At 43.1% G+C, this 20,304-nt stretch overlaps 1 protein-coding gene across 3 annotated transcripts in view; it reads left to right on the top strand.

The window, feature by feature from the left end:
- Window positions 1–6,811: 6,811 nt before the first annotated feature.
- Window positions 6,812–20,304, top strand: part of znf609b (zinc finger protein 609b) — an 84,782-nt gene continuing 71,289 nt past the window's right edge. For all 3 annotated transcript variants that reach the window (XM_086144144.1, XM_086144145.1, XM_086144143.1), the window contains exon 1: window positions 6,812–7,399. The gene's annotated coding sequence lies outside the window, so the exon portion shown is untranslated. The remainder of the gene's footprint in view (window positions 7,400–20,304) is intronic.

The raw sequence follows: 20,304 nt of genomic DNA, 5'->3' as shown, positions 1-20,304 counted from the left end.
AATCGACTCCAAGTATTAGAAGCGCATAAATATTCTGCCTTGTTACAGATCCTCCAAAATGTGGGATTACGGTGGTACGCTTGTGCGGAAGCACAGTTATGTTTTAACTTGTTTTTTTTTTTTCTTTTCAGGATAGGTGATTCTCTGCGGTCACCAAGTTTGGCCCGTTGCCGGAAACATTAATTTGCACTTTATGAAAGATAAATCCTGATCTTTTCCAAAAGCTAACAGGCAGTTTTGTTTGCTGAAAAACCCGGCCCCTGGTTCAGAGCTCCAGTTTCAGGAACTGGAACTGTTGTCTCTTGGTCCGCGGAAACACGCTTACAGGGTCGATCCAAGCTATTGTTATTCCAGATGTGCCGACGAAGGTAACCAACTTTGAACATTGAGCATCCAGATGTTGGAGGTGTAATCTGAGAATCTAATTCTCGAACCGGGACGTCGATCGCAAATATGAAAACCCTGCTTTAAAGCGGCCGCGCCTCATTGGTCGATCCGGACAAACGTAATGTTCACATCAAAGAAAACCGCTCTCCAATCGCACCGATAAAACCATCTGTATCTGCGCCCGAGAGATGGATACAGCTCGGCGATCAATCTCGTTCCTGGAGCAGAAACACCAGATAAAACACCCATCGGCCTCCTTTGATCAGCTTCACCGTAGATTTAAATCCCACGGCGGAGCACGTTGGTTCGTAGCATCGGCTCAAATAGATGTCAAGTCGAACGTCCCGACTGAAAATAAATCAAACGCAATTGACTCGGGTCCAACAAAATGCCCGGGCTCTTCGCCGTCAAGCCAAGTTTCCAGTTGTTGAAGCAGCGGGATCATTGTGTGCTTGCTGAGAGACTGATTGGACTGAGGGTTGAGGGTCCCATCCCCCTATTCCCGCCGGCTGAGAGGAGGAATTAGGATCTGGAACACTTCGGGAGGAGGAACTCGAGGAACAAAACCCCCTCCGTCTCAAACGTGCAAAAATGCGAGCCTGGAATGATTATTGTTCCTTTTTTTTTTCGGTTCCCGTGACAAATAGAAGGATTCTGCGCGTTCGCTGAAAAATTCCTCCGTCGCCGGCGGAGGACAGAGACCGAACGTTGGACGTTTCCCGATCGCGCTCGTGTTTCCCGACTGCTGGATGTCAAACAGGCATTTTGACAGAGCAGCCGCCGCCTGCTTTTGTCCACAGGTCTAAGTGGGCCCCTTCTGAGGAGAGAGGACACACACACACACACACACACACACACACACACACACACACATACACAGGGACTTCAGAATGCTTTTGTCCCTCAAGGCAAGTCATCAAAGCCCACTGAGAGCTGTGGAAGTGCATGTCGGTTTGTTTTCCCCCTTCCTGAAGTGCTACCAAACTTGTTTTGAACCCCTGCGGCCGGGGGGGGGGGGGCAGCAGAAAATGGCAATATCTGATCTTTAAGAGCCTCCTTCCCCGAACGACTGCGATCGGAAAATCCGCCTTTGTGTTCTCGGTTCAATTAAAAATAGATTTTCCATTACAACTTGCTTACATTCACAAAAGCATTGTTAAAGATCCGCCGCGGAGGGATCGATTTGCCACGCGACCTTTTGACCTTGCTGAATGGGGTGTGACCTACGACAGCACGAGTGTAGTAAGGGGTCGGGGGACGGGCGGGGTATTAAAAATGATTGCCGGTCAGCGGACAATTTCAACACGTCCGTCAATTGCGTCCGTTATTAATTTCCGTGTAAAACCAATAAGGACGTTCGGGGAGAAAATGAGATGGAAACACGCAATAAATACAGAGAAACGACTCGGAAGTCACATTACGGTTAAAATATGTGTCCGCGACGAGACCTCCGCAAGGGCGTCCGCGCAGCATCGGAGAGCGTTTTAAACGCACACGACGCCACGCAGGAGACCGTTCAGATGACGGTTTGCCTTCAAGGCCTCCCGTCAGGAGGGGTGAATGTCTCCGCGTAGAGATTTGTCAAGCCTTAGTCTTTTAAAAATGTAAAATACTCCCTTCCAGGCGGGTGTTTTCTTAGGAGCAGGCACTGTAACAGATTCATAACGTGATTACCGTGGATTACTAATAGCTTATAGCCACGTGACAGACAATAAATACAAACCCGCTCTCGCCAAAGGCTTTGGAAATGTGGCCCGACACTCGTTAAAATCAAGTCGAACGAAGGATATTTGACACGACTGGTCCGATTTAGTGAAGCAACAAAAGTGAGAAAGGCCAAGGAAGAGATGTCACGAGCGTAAATAATATCTCCACCAAACATCTCATCGCTTTGGTATGTTTTCAGTTTTATTAATTGGGTCCGAATGTAAGCTAGTCCAACATGAGGTTGTTCGGAAACATAATAATACATCTATTACTCTGGTAACTGAGCTTAGTCATTTTAGATGGATTGTGTTGTAAAAAATATGTTAAACAGTCTGGGAGTAGTTCCAATCTTTTCTCTATTTAATCTCAATGCACAGATCAATTTTATGATTTTTTTCTCTGCGTAATACCCTCGGATCCAAAGCGGCGCGTCGGACGTTAGCGAGCGACGGTGTTCCTGGTGGGACTTTGACTTCCCCGCGCACGCCATTCTCACACATTTAATTGCTCTACATGAAAAGTATCTGATTTTCTGTCGGGGCTCTCAGGAGGGCGGGAGGTATTGTTCTGGAAGTCTCGAGTCCCAAGTCGTGCCGGGCGATTCTCAAATAAATCACGCGTTTGTAAACAAGGATGTTTTTGAGACCCAAATGAATCTTCTTTTACAGATGGCAACAATGTGTAATGAACTGACAATGCTTCATAGCTTTTTGTTTCCTTTTTTTTTTTTTTCCCTCCCCACACAGATTTGATGTCATGCGATTTGCTTAAATCATTTCTGGCAAGTATTTCAAGGCCCCTGGCCGCGGCGAGGTCGAGCCATCCAAAACTCTCGTTGTGTCATCCGGTTTGCGACTCCTGTCCACGTGTTTTGCGAAGCGAAAATCTGTTTTGTGAAACCCGAGATATGGCGTTTGTACAAAGCAATTAACGTCACCCGGGAAGCGTTCGCGGATTTCGGTGCCAAATTTGGTACCAATCAGTCCAATGGTCGTCAGTCACAAGCGGGGAAGTGCAAATCTGCCAGTGATGTTACAGATGTCATTAAACTTTAATCCTGTGTTCCAGTGTTTCTATTTTGCCACCCTAAGAAATGTGCTTTAGGAGGGGAAAAAAAAGGAAAAATGTGCAAAGAGCAAGTCAATAAAGGCGAGGAGGAGCGGCGTTTTTTCTTCTTTTTTTTTATTTTTTATACAAGGATCGGAAACAGGACTCAAAACTGTGCGGTTATGTGGAAAGATGTCTGCCTCTATTCGCGAAAAAACAGGGGCCGCGATGTTTCACGCCGATCTTTAATTTAAACGTGTGCTTCAGGAACAAGCCTCCCCTCTCCGAGTCTCAGAGCTTTACAGTGTCTTTTAGAGAGTAATGGAAAGATGATCACACATAAATCAAGCCAGCCCTTCTGAGATTCCACATGGCTGGCTGATTAGGTATTTTTCACTGATGGAAAACACATGCCATCTCCGCGGCTTGTTCATTTCACTCTGTAGTCGGTGTGACGTTCAGCTTAGAGTGCCTGGCTTGGAGCCTCGGCCTCGAGGGGCAGTCATCATCAGAAATGTGTCCTCTCCAGTCCTCACTGGCCACTGAGTGTTATTTAGCTCTCCAATGGAAGCTGGCTGTTCCCTCGGGAAGGCACGAGTGTGGCTGCCAGCAGGAATGCATTTGAGGCAATAGAGGAAGATGGAGGATGGTGAGTAGCTGCTGCTGCTTTCCCCTCTGTGTGAAAATGAGTCCATTAATTCAGCCCCTCCCCTGCCTCTCCCCCAGCCCTCCCCGTGCCTGTTGTCTCTGTTTGTTAGCGAGATGATTCCCTCTGTCATGTCAAAGGCAACATTATCATATTCTTGTTGCCTGGGAAACCGGTGCCGAGAGAGACGACGACTTTAAGCCTTCGTAGCGTTTGAAGCCGGTAAACATGAAAGGTTATCGATGGCGCCGCGAGAATTGGCGTCCTGACATATCTGAAAGAGTCTTTATTGCAGGGTTGTTGTTTTTTTTTTCTCCCCCCACCCCCTCACGATCCGTTTCACCGTTACCGAAGCAACTCGTCTTTTTGTTAATAGATTGACCCGATCCGTCGGGGGCCTGCGATGGGAACGTGGCACGGGTAGCCGCAAGGGTAACACAGGATCGTGTCCTTTGCCATAGATCCTGAAGATCAGGTTTTCAACTTTTTTATTTATTTTTTTCCAAGCTCCGTTTGTAACCAGATGAGGAAGTACCGGTGTATTAGCACAGCAGAGAATATTTCCAACGGCAGCGAAAAGTATCATCTGCAAAGATCACTTCACTTTCCTTCCGACTCAGTATTCACCGACAAGATTATTTTGCTGTCAATCCATATTTTCAGAAATGTATATTTCTAATGTATAACTAAGGACTCTATTAATGTTTAATGTATGAATTATTTTTCTCCTTATTGATCCATTACTTGAACACCTCTTTGGCTGAGGTATCATTAGGTCATTGGGTGTATCTGTTTTTTTTTTTAAGGAACATGAGACACACACTCTCTCACAGCCAGCTGAAGTTGATCAAGCCTCAGCTTGTGCCCGAGCAGCATTCTTCCACGGATACTCTTTTGATTCGCTGCCACCTGGATGCCTTCTCGGGAACCTCGATGTTTTTTCGCTGTGTTTTTTTTTTTTCTCCAAATATGGCCCTCCTCTCCGTTGCTCCCGTGATGCCAAGCATGGTGTAAGCCCTGCACAGGGACTGCCAGGCAGAGTCTCCATGCCCTACTTCCATAAGCGAGTGCCATGTCGTGCAGCGCCTCGCCTGCGGTAGACGCCGACCGGGCTCTCGCGCTCGGCCCTCTCACGCTCCGAGGCCTCCTCCCATCACAGGGTCAACACCGCCGTGACAATGTTTTTACTGTGTCTGAGGACGGTTTTAGGAACGTAAGGGAAATACTGAGAGATACTAAGGTTTTTGCCTTCGGTGCAGCTCTCGGCTTTTTCTCCAGCCCGGGTGAAGCTAATGGTTTGTTTTTCCAGGTCTTGACCTCCAGCAGTTAACGACGGCAGATGTTCTCTGCGTTTGTCCTGAGCAGCGGGTCGTTCACCGGGCGAAGTCCGCGGCCTGCGCGACCCCCCCCTCGCCCCTCGCGGTGTCGGGCCAGTCTGAGGAGTCCAAGGGTCACGCGACAAGACTCTCCGCCGTTCGCTTCCGTCCAGTCCGTGCACTCCGGCTCATCAGCCGCGCTCATCTCTTTCTGGGTCACTTGCTGCCGCTCCTTTTCCTGAGATATGTCATAAAGGGATGTTGCTCTGATTGCTTGCACTTCCATTGTCCATTGTTTCCATTAGGGCTGCCATGACTCTGCCTGCGTAACTGCAGCCTTGACTCACCAGTGTGCGCCCGTCCAGGCTACTACCAGGATCATTTGATTCTTGCTGCCGCAGCAGCGGCGGCGGCTCACATTAATGCAAGACCTTGAACTCCTCAGTCGATGGATTTCAAGGGGATGTGTTTACATCGTGGGCTGTACCACTAAAGATTTCCAGTGGACCTGCCATCTCCTCAGGCAGTGGCCCACAGTCTTTTTTTTTTTTAAAGCCTGAGATGGTGGAGATAAGGCGCCGGTAAAGAAGCACTGGTTACGAGCTCCTAAGAGAGATCCAGTGCAAGAATCATCGTGTCTTCCTGATCTTCCCAAGGCTTCTCGCAGGCTTCTCTCGAGGGTTTGACTGATGTGAGATAGAGGAACATGCCGAATCCACAAGTATGCTTTGCCTCAGAAGCAAAGATCACACTTTCTTTGGCTCTAAGAACATTCCTTCTCTTTACTTTTGGAGGGAGGCTGCAGAAAGTCTGACACTAACCATCATATCTTACCACACGGGCCCAAAACATTAATTATGTATTGACACTAACAAAGCTGTTAGTCACAGTTAATGAATCCTAAGGGGGAAAGTGATAAAATTACTTTTAAAATTCTCCTTTTTACTGAAGCTACTATGAGGTCTCAATGTGTGGTTCCCCTTTTTCAGATATCATATGATTACACTGGTTAAAATCTAAAGAACATTCAATATAGCTATTTTCTACAGATGTACGGCCATAATTCACCACCAATTATGTGAAGATCATTTCATCATTTTCTGATGTGATGCACCGAGACAATCGGGGGGAACAGCCACTGCAATTACTGAGCGTGGAAGGATAAAACACACACACACACACACACACACACATAACCAATTCCAGCCTGCGTGAGCATGTGAAAGCTCGGAAATTCAAAAAACAGTTGTCTCTAGAAAATTGTGTTGCTCTATATCCCTCATGACGATTACTTTAATTATTACTATTATTATCATCATTACTATTAATGATGTTGTCTTTGCTCTGTATCACTGAAGCCAAACGCGAGGCCACAATGACGGTAATCATCAATGATGAAAAATAATAATAATTTCATTTATTCATTCAGATCCCGCACGAAGGGATATCTGTCCATCTATCGAGTTGTCTACATGTTTATTTCAGCTATATTTGTTTGTTTATGTCTATCTGTATGTTAATTTGTTTGTTTACGTCTATCTATCCATATGTTAATTTGTTTGTTTGATTTGTTTTGGTTTGTTAATTTCTGTCTGTCCCAAATGTTTTTTCTGCGCCCCCGGCCCCACCGCCCACCCTGCCCGCCCAAGCAGCTCCGCTCCCTGGAAACAAAAACCCTCGGAGTCCCGCTCCGCTCCGCTCCGGCTCCGGGTCTTGGGGCGCGGTGAGGTGGGACAGTCCGGTCCGGGCGGAGCGACCCCCGCGCCGGGTTTCCGAGCGGCTCTCGCTGCCGCCGCCGCTGGTTGGTTACATTGTATCAGTTCCCACACGAAGAACCACTACGGCGTTCATCCACAAAACGGGCGAATACGGAGGAATTAACCCAAGCGGAGGGCTGTTTCGCGGTGGGATTAATTGGCCGACGGTCCGGAGGAGGAGGTGGAGGTGGTGGAGGCAGGAGGAGAGGAGAAGTCGACCGGGTTACACGCTTTCGCGGCGGCGCGAATAAAATGCCCCCCCGGACAGGGTTGTTTTCGGCGTGGACGGTAACGTTACCTCGAAGTGTGACGGCAGAAGTCCAGTGAGTCGCCGGCCTCCCCGTCGCTCCCGTGCCGGATGTCTGTGGGGGAATCGCGCTGTCGCTCGTCTCCGCCGCTTCGGGTCCTCCAGAGCCATCGCGGCGATTCAAAGCCAGTACTCTGATTTTTGTTGATTTTTTTTAATTTGATTTTAACCGGAGTGACCACCGCCACCATGGACAAACCGAGGTTTGGAATACGAGTGTCTAGCTAAGTCGGTAAGTTTTTTTTTTTTTTTTTTTTTTTTTAAATTATTATTTAATTTTTTCTTTACTGTTGTTAGCGCTACGATAGCCGTTTTAGCCGTGCGAGCCAAGCTGGCTAGCTTTACATGGTAGCCAGCGCAGCATGCAGCAGCGGCTAAGCTAGCCCGTTTGCTCACTACACTCACAGCTCATTGTTTCACTGCCATTTAGCCTACGAGTCAGATTAACGTTAGCTCATTACCCTCGCCGGGTTAGCGTCTTGATATTCGGCGAACACGGCGCCATCCTCGCTCCCGGGTGAAGTTGAAGCGGCGTAGACGCGGTTGCGTTTATAAACAAATAAAAAATAAAAAACTTGAGTAAGTTTGCCGGTTCCCCGCTGAAAGAAAACAAACCCGTCAAAAGAGGAGAGTTGGCTAATAATAGTTCGTAATCAAAGTTAGCTAGCCGTCGAGTGCAGGGTGATTAGCGTGCAACGTTTCCCGGTGTGTTGGAGTGAAAACCTACTGTACCGTGTTTCCCAAACTGGGTACCGGGGACCCCAGGGGGTCCCTGTGGGGAGAAACACAGAAGAAAGTGTTACTTTCTCTCTTTTAATAGTGTCACTTGATGAATTCAATAACTTGGGTGGGGGTGGTGTTGGGAGGGGGGGTCACACTTAATTGAACCCTTGTTCCTCACCAAACTGCTGGTGGAGTTTAAAGAAGTGTGAACATGTGACACTTGTAGCAAGTCTCAACTAGCATTCACCAAAACTACTTCATACCGTTTCAAAGAAATGTCAACTATCCAAAGGCATGTTTGTCTTTTGGGTTGTTTGCATTTTTGACTTTTTATCAGATGGCAGATTGTGTTTTTTTTTTGTTTTTTTTTAAATGGCTTTTATCGTGTGTCAGGCAGTCCACCTCTACCCCGCTTTCTTTGGACTGACTCACTGGGTTGGACAGTTTTAAGAAGACCACTTTGGGCCAACCCTTGCATTTATACAGGCTTAAAAACGCCGTCTTTCTGTTGTGAATTTGCTAATATGTCATTTTTTTCAAATGCACGTGTTATATCAGAAGTTACTGGATGGTGTAATATGTCTTTGACTTTAACCCCGACTTGACAGAAACGTTATGTCACTGTTACTAGCTATCCCACCACCGGATGTCTCTAACAAACCCAGCGGTGTGTGTGTTGTTTTTTCTTTTAACACAGTTAATTTGGCATCTGCAGTGGCAAAATGACAAAAGTGTGACCAAACAATGGCAGACATGACTGAGCATTCACACCATTAGGATTGTCTTTTTTTTTGTTGCAGAGGTATTACCCTGCTTTTCCATCACTTAATCAAATATTATTGTTTGTGTGTATATCATTTGACTCAATATATCAAAATGCAGCATTCAAAAATGAATGTGTTCTTAATCATAGTGGAGGGAAAAAGCTGGCTTTTTTTTTTTTTTTTTTAAATGGCTGGTTTATGTGTTTAGTTTTTTCTGTATATTTTGAAAAAGCCAAAGGAAAACATGTGAGTTATGTAGTACTGTGATAGGGGGTAGAGAAAAAATCAGAGTATTTATACTGTGGTGTTATATGATGAAACCATAGATCTTCTGTCTTAGAAAAACGGGAAAAACTAAACCAAAATTTATATTTTAATTGTTCAGTTGTATTTTAATTACATTGATATTGCCAGCAAAGTCCTTTTTTTTTCCAGCCATATTTACTCTATGTACCGTATAACATGGTACTCTCCATGAGTAAATATTGGACAATCAACAGTAAAAGATTGGAAACCGATATGGCTGATAGCAATTAAAAAAGAAATGGTAGTGTTTTAAAGGTCATATTTGGTAGTGCTTCATTTTTAAAAACCAAGCGATAGGTAGATGTTAGATAAAACACACTGTCTGCAATATATCATATTCACTAAAAAAAACTACAGGTACTTCTGTGTCATTATGTTGATTAGTTCCTGAATCTGTCGTTGTAATGCCCTAGCAGTGTATCAATGTATCTATTGTACTGTAATAAATTGTGGTAACATTTTATTGTGGCCCAGCCTTCACCCAGTCATATTTTAATACATATTAACTGAACCAAAGAACACATGGAGTCACCAATAGCAGAACTCCTTTTTTTAGACAAGCTCCTGCCATTGCCTCAGCACCAGGTGCAAAGCGGAGTTGCCTTTTCAATACATTAACCATACAATAACATTATTGACCCTGTCAAGGCCCATTGTCACCTAAAGGAAGTACTTAGTCTGTTTCATATGGGGGAATGGAACCAGGGTAAAGTCTGAGGACGAACACGACACAAACTTAACTTGCGTTAAAAAAAATAAAGAACAAGGTTCCTCATATCCAGGTTCTATGTGTTGCTAAGAGCTGCTTATTGAACCAAAACTTATACTTGCAAACATGATCTCATGTTGTTTTAAGGCAGAGACAAGATGATATTCAGATCAAATCCTAGCCTATTTTGGAATTTATCAATGATTGATTTATCAAATAAATGTGACCCATCCATAGTTCTTAACATGGTCATGAGTGATTTATCTTTTGTTCCTCTAGTTTGTATGACGTTGTAATAATTTTATTGGTCTTTTTGTGATACTTGTTTTCTTCTGAGTTCACACAAGTAATGTGATGGAAATGTCACTCGTGTGCTGGAAATCCCCCAGACAATGACCTGCTGTTTTCACTCGTGTACACGATTGGACATTACACAGACTTTGCACTCTGCAATTGTAGGGTTTTGTGTAATGTTTAGGGCCAATTGATTTCGATATTTGCGTTCTCACGCACCGTCTCCCTAAATAATGTCCATATAAATTCGGGGTCCCGCTTTACGTGTGGAAAGTTAATGTTCTTACATTGCAGGCAGCATGTTATAGGTTTTTATTTAATCACAGAGTTAACTAAAAGCAGACCTGTGGGTTTGTCGTATTTAACACTGTTACAAAGGTCAGTAGGCAACAGTAATTGGTTTACTTTGTGAGGAGCACATCGCATATGCCTTGGTTCTGCCGTCCTAGCGAAGCCGAGTGGTAGGCAATGGCTTCGGTTGTAAAATAAAATGAAGCCTTCTGGAACGCAGAAAAATATTGTTTGGGATGTTCAAGGTCAATACTTAAGTCAGCAGCTACTTGAGTGCAGGCAGCCATGAGAAGATGATCCTCTGTTATTTGTCAACTGCACCTGACTGACATGGTGAATTAAATCACACCAGTCACTTAGACAGCAAGAATGTTTGGTCGTACGAATGTACCATTTTAGTATTTATTTAATAGGATGTCAAGCGGTTTTGTTGTCAAAATGATTCTGGTCAAGTGCGTTCACAAAGCAATTGTGATCCTGATGATAATTATTAAGCTGTTTAAGAGCGATCTCGTTCCATTTGCCATTTCACGCTGAGAAAGTGATTGTCCTTTTTTGAGGTTGACATAGCATGGGTGTTGGCAGACTTTTGGTACCATGCCATGGGCTCATTTTATTCAGCTTGACAGAGCTGTCAATCACAAGGTTGAAGTTAAATCTTAAGGTTATGCCATAACCTCCAGGCCGTAACAAGAAGTAACGTTATTTTACAGATGACCCTGTTTTTCGAATCGTCCGAGGTGAGCATGAGGAAATTCTCATATGCTTGTTCACAGCTTTGATTTGTGCGATAGCTGAACTGCTGAGACATGACCTTTCCAGCAGAGTGAGCGTGTAAACAGCTCATAGTGAAGTGAACAACTGTGTGATGACATAAGCTTTTATACAAACTGCGCGTGTGTTTCTGTAAGTCGATGCAGATAATTTACTCGGTATCTCAGCGGATGACGTGACAAAAATGTTAAGCCTCGGTGTCCTGTCAGATACCCCACGCAATTGACAAAATCAAGATTGTGGTACGCTATGTTTCGTGATCACTTTGACCGTGCATTCACCTCTTAAATATATGTCCCACACCATGTGGAAGGAGAGTATTAAACAGTGTTTGTGCAGAAGTGCAGGGCATCAGATTAGTCGAGGACACGGGGATTATGTTGGCTTTGTTTGGCTCCTGTCATCTCATGGCTGAACACTAACTGATGACAAACTAAGAAAGGATTTAGCCAATTTCCTTAAAGGTAGCTGGTAATTTGAAGCACTGCGCTTCAAATCGAGTCACCGTACATTCACTCAAAGTTCAATTTGTTTGCAGACATACAAATCAACACTCGTAGATCTGTGCTTTTATTGTAAAAATAAGAGACCGGGTAATAAAGGTCGGAAATGGATTTTTACCTCTGGTTACTCTGAATCTCTATTAAACGCTCACAAAAGAAATAGCTTCTGACAGATAGACATGAAAAGAAGCATCTGCGCTGTTTAAATCATAATGCAATGTTTTCCAAAGGCTGTTTCTTTGTGTTTGAGCTAAACTACAGAGGTTGGGGGCTTGCTTTTGTGCTGACGGGAAGCTCTCGCATTTAAGAGTCTGTTGAAAAGCAGTGTGTTGAATATCTGCCTTTTTTCATATAGCTGTCATTTTGACAAGCGCTGATCTGGATTCTTTTTATTATTAGGTAACTGTCAATAAGGTGTTTGATCCTCCAGTTTTCTTATCTACTTTGAACAGCTGTATGTGGAGCAGTTACTCCGGAGTAACCTTTCGTAATATTTCACATGAGCGTTTATGTTTGGGAATAATATTTACCAAATTCACGGTAGAGCATAAAAAAACCACGTAAAATCCCAGATAGTATCACCGCTGCAGTGTGTTTCAAAATTCCGGTTGATAACCGCAAAGAAAAAAGTCATTCTGAGACCGAGTCTTCGGCGACGTTAAGTGGACGTATTTTTACTTGCACTAGAATCCTGAGTGTAAGCTGATTAAATTTGGTGACCCCGTATGCAAAACATCCTGGAAAAAGTAGCACTTGAAGGAGGGCAGCATGTCCAGTACAAATTAGTAAGCTTTAAGCTTTGTGCCTGATGTAGGGACTCTGGGAATAATGGAATATGTTCTTGTTTGTTTAACTTTCAAATAACATGCCAGATATGGAAAGTGAATCTGCCTGCCAGGGTTGCCTCCTCTTCCAAAAACACTTGGAAAAAATCAAGTTATTGCCATTCTGTTGTTGGGCTAGGCAATTGATTGCAAATTTATACACAACAACATTTAACATAAATAAGGAATTTAACTTGAAGGTCGATGACTTAGCCGTGTGTTTCTGTGGGCGCTGCCATAGCAATACAGGATTGCACTGAAAATTGGCCAAGTTCAAAGATGGATAAGCATTGTGCCATATGAAATGTAAATATCTGCCCTGAAATTTCGATAATGAGGTTATTACTTTGTGTTTAATCAACTTGAGTACTCTTCAACCTCCCGTCTCAACATAATGTGGCCTTTTCATGGACCATTCAGACAGGGGGCAAAAGAATTTGTATCTGCACGGTCTCATTGGCCTCCTTATTGGAATATACGTATTTTGAGCACATCCCCGGCATCTTTTTTTTTTTTTTTTTCTTTTGAGGGGGAAAAATCGACTTCCAAACTGAGTACTGTTGCTGAGTAAGTAAGTCCTTTATGACCCTCTTTATGTCTTTATGACCTGTAGTACCACATCCCTTTACTCACTTCTCAGACTGACTGTTTCTTTATAATTAAAACCATCTGTAGATCATTGGCATCAGACCAGTTGAGTCTTTCGCTGCAGTTTGATGTTGGTCGGATATCAAAGATCAAGTGTAGGTGGTGCTATAATTTCTTTCGCCAGTCGCAGACAACACCTGCACAACCTGCCAGACCGGCGCTATGGTTGATGTTGAAACTTTGGATATTCAGTAATGGACGGGTGGACTGGTTGTGAGGCAGCACATCTGTGGGTTTTGACAACTCCGCGCACTCCTGGAATTTCAACCCTTTTTGTCGGCCCATGTGCAGCTACAACCACCACTGTGGTCTCCAGATGAAATGGAGCCAGGCTTTGACTGGTTTCTCTTTCTTTTCCGCTTTTCATGTGGCCGGCCCTCCATGTGTTCAATGGAAAATAAGCAGGCACTGATTCAAATAATTGATAAGGACGGAGACATGAAAGTCTGATTTCTTGAATCATTAGGACATGATTATTTCCAAGTCTTTACTCTTCAGTTCTCACGGGGCAAGAATCCAAAAATCCTGTTTTAACAGGTTTGCATAAGAGGCAGGTTGCACCTCTCCAAAAACTGAAATATCACGAAAATGCAAATGAAGGCCACATGTTTACCACACAAAGCAGCTCTGCTCACCTTAGCCCAACTGTCAGTTTCATAGTAAATATTAGAAAGGAGAGATCTTTGTGTACTTGCGCGTTCAAAGTGAACGACAGGACTTTCTTTCATAAAACAAGTTGTATTTCTGTCACTAATGCTCATTCTCCATCTGCTTTACAATGCTATTTCAGTGCCAGTTGTAATGATTCCATATCCCCTTTTTATTCCTGTGGTACCTTTTGTTGCCTAACCAAACATGGGCCTCGATTCCCACGGCACTGTATTATTTTCTTAAAAGGTTGACTACGCGTTTTATATTTGAATTGTTACATCGTATCTTGCAGCTATATTGTAGTTTTTATCGCACTGATTGAATTGGTCACCAGCGCTTTGCCAAATACAGCAGAAAAGGACCACAGTTTGAATGCTTGTTGCACAGTTGCTATTTTTCCAGGGGCCGGTGATCCATCTTTTCCTGGGATCCGAGCCCAGGTTACACTCCACTCTCACACACACACACACACACACCAGCTATAAAGATATTGTCAGCTTTTGTGGTGCAGCAGTGTTGACTGCTGCAGAGCTGTTGTCTCATTTTCCTTTCATTCGAGGTGCCCTCTTTGTAGTTCTTCGATAGAAAAGACAGAGGTGATGACAATTATTAACCTTTTCGACCGAGTCAGAATATCTAGATGTTAAGAAAGAAGCTAAGTGAAATCGTACACGAATCTTTGACATGACGATGCTCTCGGTGCATTCATGCAGTCTTAAACAGCAAGACATTTGAAGCGCTCCCGCTATCTCTTGTCTGGCAACGACCGGCATTGTAACCGCCAGTTTTGAGATAAGCTTAATGAGGGGGTAACTGTACGTAGAACATTGCATTTCTTTGAGAGGCCTGGACAGTTTAGCAGAGAAATAGCAAAACATGAAATTGCCGAATGCAGAACTTCCACCTTTCAGTTTGGTATTGTGCTTATTTTTTACCCAATCTGTTGTTGGCCTTAATCCAGATAACAAAACCATTCAATACGAATTCAATTTTTAATGATAAACTACCTTTGATAAATGTGAGCTACCTATCGAAACCGATTAAAAACTCATTGTTTTTTATTTGTTTGTCTCCCCGAGTGAAAGTAATTACAGATTGTAACATCTTATTTTAAACGTTGTTTTTGTTCTTGAAACCAAATCCTTTGTGGGTATTGTAATAGAAGAAAGTCCGACCCTTTTAATACGGCACTTATCAAAAGGGCTCTGACTGCATTTGAAGGGTGCTTTAGATGATTATGACTATAAACAATAGATGAACAAATATTGCATTTCATCACCGCGCCAAACCACTCGCGTTTCGCTGCCAGTGTCAAAAAATATTGTATTGAGTGCAACTAAACACACCACAGATGTGAATTTGATACCAAATTAAAGGATAGTTTTTGAGCTGCACTGTCTCCCCTAATTCAGTCTCCAGCTGAGGAGAAGCAGTAAGTGAAATATGTCTGCAGCCAGGTAGCCTGGATCAGCGCCCAGATGCTCCGAGGAGCTCCATGAATATGATGTTCTCAAACAAGACTTATCTATTGCAAAGCAGTTGGGCGTTTTTTTGTTTTAAAGTACTGTGTTTGGGAAAACGGTTATGCGGTGCTTAGCAGCGTCATAGACACATTAGGTTTCTGGATAAGTGTCCGCTGTAAATTACCCCGAACTGTAATTTGATGGTTTCTGACCATCGTCGTCTGTTTTCTGTACATCTATCTCTTCAAATATGTTGTCATTTTATATGCAGTAATTTCAGTATGCGAATTTATAGTCTCGGCTGTAAACGTGTGCTCAACCGTAGGCCAAATGTAACTCGTAAAAAATATCCATTTGGTCGAACGGCACTCCGGATCCGAAAGGAAACATTTGTGCTATCATAGCAAAATGGGTTGAACAATGGAAAAATCCCGAGTGCTCCAAATGATTCCATGTTTACTGGCTTCGTGAGGTGGATGATGTGTCGGATTTTTGGTCAGCGTCGCTGTCGTGCGTTATTTACACTTAACGTAGTGTGCCACAATCCATTAACAGCGCGCCCTCTTACTGGGCCATGTTGCTAACAGCGGTCACTCCAAGCCTTCCACGTGGAAATTTGCTCCAGCGTTGATCAGATGCCATGTTTTCTACATAATGACTCCACGCGCTGAACCATGGCCTCTGTAGTATGACAGTTTAATACGCCAGTCCAAAATAAATCTTGAAATATTTTTCTCCTCAGCCGTTCAGCAGTTACATAGCTCATCAATAACGCAGTTTATGTACATGAGACTAGAGCCATCCCAGCTGCTGGAAGCGAGGCTTGAAGTGTATCAATGTGTTTTCTAAAAATACAGCTTTGAGCTGAGGTGAATGTCTGTCAAGGATGTGATATGTGGGAAATTCCTCAGAGTACATCAATACTTCAGCCTGGTGGCATTTAGTGGGCGGGTTTGAGATGCTTTTCCCATTGCTCTTATCCCTCTGCACTATCCTCTGTCAGCCGTAGAATCAAACAGAAACCGTTTCCTCTTCGATGGCACATTCTTGTGATCTCAATGTGTAAATGCGAGTGTACGCCGCAGTCAGATGTGAAAACAGATGATCGGCTTCAGCACACATGCCAATTATCTTTGAAATTATGGTAATTTCTTATCATTTTACTCATACTTATAATATCTTGTTCATCTTCTTTCCACAGCACATGGTAGAGTACAATTTCACATCCTTTCAAACATCAAAGTGGCTTCAGTTCATTGCCTACTGAAGTGTTGCACAGCCTCATTGTGATCACGTCCAGTTTCTACTGCGTACGGATAATGAATTAAGTGGGATTACAAGCTTTAGTCATTTGATTCTTCTTGACATAAACATAGCATAAGGCTTCTATACGAGGCAATATTTGCTTTAAGCTGTTGGACTGTGTGTCGTGTCAAAGGAATCCGCACTGAATCTTCAGTGGAATAGTCGAGAGAGACAGCATGTGTGTAGGAGTCGCTGCAGTGAATAGTCAGTGTGAGCTTTAGGAAATAAGCACACTGACAGTGCTGAAACCCAACATTGTGTGCTCAGCCCAGATCTGTAAAGCGCTGTGTCCTGTGCCTTCTCGACACATTTAAGAGTCAAGGGCAGCTGGTGTCACACTGTATAATGTGAACGATCCAACTACTGGATTAGTTATAATCCAAATCATACATATTTGATATTAAAGTGCTGCAATTTTTTTTTATATTATAATCAGTATATTGACGTTTTTTTGTATGTCCTCTGAGGTCAGTATTCCCTGCCTGTACAATAGAACATTGGCTGACTCATTTAAAAGTTCTTCCTAGAACTCGAATTTCGATCAGAGAGAATTACATGACAGAATTAAAACGAGGACCGTTCATGGAGGACGCTAATAATACGAAAACAAAAGCAAGACCTTTACCAATTGCTGGTCAACCGATTGGCGTGGTGTCCGTTGTTCACAGTCGCTGTTAAAAATGAAATCAACTGTTTATGGTGCAGAAGTCACAGCTTGGTTTTGGGTCACCAAATTTTGATATTTAATCATATTTGTTTCTGTCTGGTCCACTTGTCAGTATCAGTTGTTCCACCGATCTGTTTGAAATGTAAAGATAAGAATCCGCCAGTATCCTGTAATACGGCACATGGCAGCTGTAGACCACCTACGAAATTACAAAAAAAAAATGTCCCCGATTCTTCAATATTATAAATTCTCTGTACTCCTCAAGAGCTATGATTTAATAAAAGTGCCCCTGCCATTTTGACATATTAATACTGAAAATAACGCTAACATTTATGATCTCTCAAATTATTTCAGCTCTGACTCTGGTTGCTGGTGCTCTTAATCAAATCATTGCAAGTGACAAACTACAGATCTGATCAAGCTGCAGACTGTAAGTTAATTATCAGTCTCTGTTCATTTTCCCACTGTCTGGCTAGGTAATGAGGCTGGATTCACATATCGGGGCTCAAATTGTTTTTTCATAATCCTGGCACAAGAGTATGTATTTTCCACAATGAATCAAAGCAAATAACAGATAAACATTAGGTAGATTTAAAGATGAGGTAACTGGTGTCAAGGCGGAAGAAGTGTCCTGAGAAAACATAATCACATTAAAGCGATATTTACATTTCTATCATCATATTGGGGAAAAAAAAAACATTAACATCCCTGACGGACGTATGTTTGCTTATTGGTTGCTTATAGCCTCTCGGCTATTTCCGTGATGTATAATGGACAATGGACTAAACATAAGTGGAATGGTCTATCGTTTACGGTCCGCTTTAGTTTATGAGAAATCTATGCCTCCGCCTGGGAACTGCGGTATCTTTATAAAAGGCAGCATCACATAATCTGCGCGGGGACTCCGAGAAGTACGGATGGATATTTTGTTTCTCCTGTCATTTTTATAAGAACAGAAAAGGTTTGCGGGGGGAAAAACCCCCTCTTAGCAAAGCTCAGGGAAACTAATCTATCTTGTGATCTTGCGAAACAACTTTCCTTTATCAGCACAATCAGCACTCACCGTTCATAACAAAGGAATATAAGTGTCCCAGTTACTTTGTTTTTATCATTAAGACACAACATTGGCTGTAAATGCGCAACACCATCTATTTAGGGAGCTGTTCTTTGAAAATCAGTGGATCATATCCAATCACTATCAATTGGTTCCCGTGCCAGCATCAACAGTGAGAAAACACGGCGCCAAGCCGAGGTGCCCAAGTGGACTGCGATCACAGACAAACCGGTGACATGTTTCCATGACAACGGCGCCTTAACAAATTATATGATCGACTCAACACAACTCCTTTTTCCCAATTTAAAGACGGCATCCGGCTGTTACAAATCAGTCTGAAAACCCCGGAGAGAGGGCGTATGGGAGAGTATAGCAAGCGCGAATCGACTTATCCTGCGATATTAGTCTTGCTAATTTTTATTCACCTGACTGACCTTCATCTCAGGACATGGATTTCCATCTACCCGTTTATTTATTGGATGGCCGAGAGCTCTGGTGATAGGAAATCTGTTGGCAAATCAAATGTTAACCTCATCTCGGTAGCAAGATTACTTTATGAGGTGGAACACAGGAAAAGCTCATACAAAATTCCAGTCAAACTTTATTGCTGGACAGCACAAGTAAATCTGGCTTCCATAACAAGACTGTTGGTCTGCAATTCCCGTGGAGCTGAATCTCTAGTACATTTTGTACAGGGTGTCAAAATTAAGGCTGAAGAATCGTGCCGGTGCTACAAATTATAATAAGGTAGGGAAAAACCAACACATTACACAAGGCTAGATTTAAGGATACCCGGTGTAACTAAATGCTTGTAATTTGTCATCGTTGAAGTTGGATGTGTACGCTATTCCTACCCTTCTTCCTACACAAGCAAATCTGTTTTCGCCACAAGCCGATTTCTACCGTTGTTGCATTTTTTTGGCGATAGGCTCCGGTGTAGAGATTAGAACTTGAAAATTCAAATAAGCCAAAGTACGACGAGTTCTGCCGTAATTAATAGAGGCTGTCAAAAGCATGCTGCATTCTGATAAACCAAGAACTGGATCCAAATTGCTTCTAAGTCCTGGCACCCATCAATCTTAAAATGTTTCACTTTGTCCTCTAAAATAGAAATGGATGACTCCTGCATTGATTTTGGAAAGCTACCAGGCCAGAGTGACAATGCCATTTGGAGCCTTGCTTGTTGCTTGTGCTTCTGTTAAGCAGCTGCTGGGAGAGAGTCAGGCAGTTATTTGAGGTTAATGGTTGTCAGTGCCCTCGCTCTAGTTAGACATTCACATGGCAACACATCAACTGTCTATGGTGCAAACAGTGGAGCAGTATATTAGTCACTCAGCAGTGGTCTAGTGTATCCTTGTTAAAAGTCTCATTTCTCCAGAGGAGGTCGTACACCAGTATACGGGCACATGACATTTTTGCTGCATTACAGGCTTTCGCGTATCACTCGCTCCGGTATTAAAGGGCAGTGTTGTCTTTTGGCTTTGCAATAAATTCAGTTAAACAGTTTGAAGGGCGAGATTAAAGTTGTAAAAATTTAGCTATGATCCCATTAGCTTGATTGAATGCAGTTTGTGCAAATGGATATTTCAGGTTTCAAGGATTTATTGGAATGTTGCCTGGCAGACTGTCCATGCAGGAATGCATAAATAATAGACAAAGACGGCACTAAAAAAAATAGTATCTCTATTTTATTCACTCTTACACTGACCGCTAGGCTCTCACCCGCCCAGTATTGTCTCACAGGAAGCCGCCTGTTCTTGAGCCTCAGGGCACGTCCTTTCACAACCACTCGCATTCATTTGTCAGTACAAAAATGCTACTGTGTCCATCTTTTTTGCGCTAACTACAGCATTGATTGATTGGTTAATTGGGGAGAGACACGTCTTACTCCAAGCAAATATGGTTCTCCCAACAAATTACATGTTTAAATTCGCTATACAATAGGTCAATAACAGGATTTTTTTTCCCCCCAGTTCTGCTGTATGAGTGTAAAATTACATGTGTGTTTTCAGGGGAAAAAGAAAGGAAAAAATAGGTCATGCTTCATGAAAGGACCACTATTGCATCTTGTAACGCGTCTTAATAAGGATCTGCTTTTGTTTTTTTGAATTTGGAAGATTTTGTGTTAAGGATTAATGGCTCTGGTGTTATTCTTGAACTC

This window comes from Fistularia commersonii, chromosome 3, assembly GCF_037954325.1.
Source record: "Fistularia commersonii isolate RoL2024-O1a breed Wild chromosome 3, RoL_Fcom_v1.0, whole genome shotgun sequence".
Lineage (NCBI taxonomy): Eukaryota > Metazoa > Chordata > Actinopteri > Syngnathiformes > Fistulariidae > Fistularia > Fistularia commersonii.
The sequence above is the reverse complement of the archived record's forward strand: the minus strand, read 5'-3'. Positions and strand labels throughout refer to the sequence as shown.